The sequence below is a fragment of the Herpailurus yagouaroundi genome, unplaced genomic scaffold (genome assembly GCF_014898765.1).
Source record: "Herpailurus yagouaroundi ecotype Mexico unplaced genomic scaffold, PumYag 187, whole genome shotgun sequence".
Taxonomy (NCBI): Eukaryota; Metazoa; Chordata; class Mammalia; order Carnivora; family Felidae; genus Herpailurus; species Herpailurus yagouaroundi.
The window spans coordinates 34753472-34754927 of record NW_024412418.1 but is presented as its reverse complement, the minus strand read 5'-3'; positions in this window follow the sequence as shown (position 1 = coordinate 34754927).

Here is a 1456-nt window from a genome sequence, read left to right as displayed (position 1 = left end):
ATGCTCTGTCTCTCTCTGTCCCAAAAATAAATAAACGTTGAAAAACGTTTATTTATTTTTGGGACAGAGAGAGACAGAGCATGAACGGGGGAGGGGCAGAGAGAGAGGGAGACACAGAATCGGAAACAGGCTCCAGGCTCTGAGCCATCAGCCCAGAGCCTGACGCGGGGCTCGAACTCACGGACCGCGAGATCGTGACCTGGCTGAAGTCGGACGCTTAACCGACTGCGCCACCCAGGCGCCCCGAAACTTGCTCTTTCTAAAGTGATTTGTGAAGTTGGTGGAGCTGGAAAGGAAAAACATGGAGTCAGACTACAGCGGACCTTTGCCTGAGGCAGCTCTGAATAATCCCTGAAGCTTCTTTTGGTTGTGCCTCTGAGTGTGTGTGTGTGTGTGTGTGTGTGTGTGTGCATGTATCTCTTTACCTGTGTGTTTCCATGTTCATCTGTGGGTTCCCATGCATATCTGTGTAAAATCTTCCTGCATCTCACAAGCTGTGAGGTCACAGGTGGTGATTTAAACCATTTGACCTTCATTTTCCTTGTCTGTATAATGGGGATAATAGTACCTTCCACTAAAAGTGAGTACAGTGGCAAGATGAAAATGCACATAAGCCTCTTAACACAATTTTTAGTATTCCTGTGTTAGGCTATTGTTACTAGATGCCTTATGCAAGTTACTTAGCCTCCCTGTGCCTCAGTTTCCTCATGTGTACATTGGGGATAATACCAGAACCCAGTGTTGTTGGACGGATTAGGGAAGTTGAAATCTGCAAAGTACTTAGCACGGTGCCCTAAGTTTTAGTGATTGTAATGCCTATTATCTTTCCATGCACGGTTGTGTCTGGGTGAGAATCTCTGAATCTGTGAATGTCTCTGGGCAAGTCTCTCTGCTCATGTGTGTATATATGTATGTGCATATGGTTGTATCTGTGTTTATATGGTCAGGCAGCCCCGGGCCTCCTGTCTCTGGGTGGAGTTTGCTGTTGGCCCAAACCTGGACTCCCTGAGCCAGCCAGGCCGGCGCTAGGGATGGAATTTCCATTAAGAATTAAACAGGACAGTACTGGGAAGCCAGGCAGACAGAGGGGAGGGGGTCAAGGGGGATGATGTTCCAGCTCTGAGTTCCCTTGGGCAGCCTCAATTCTGAACTGCCTCAGAAAAGGTCTCTGCCACCTTTGCCTTCGAGTCGCAGGCCTTGCTGGAGCCATGGCCCAGAAAGATGGGCAAGGAGAGAGGAGTTGCCTGCGGTGGCCTCTGTAGGGAGATTTGGAGTTGCTGCAGCCAAGACTGGAGCCATGAGGCGGCCTCCCGGGAATGGAGAGGCGGCCAGCGAGGGTATAGGCGGCTGGGGCCTATGGGGACGACAGGAGGCCAGGAGGCTCGGCTGTGCCGTATGTATCTGGGAAAGTGTGTGTGTGTGTGTGTGTGTGTGTGTGTGTGTGTGTGTGTGTGTG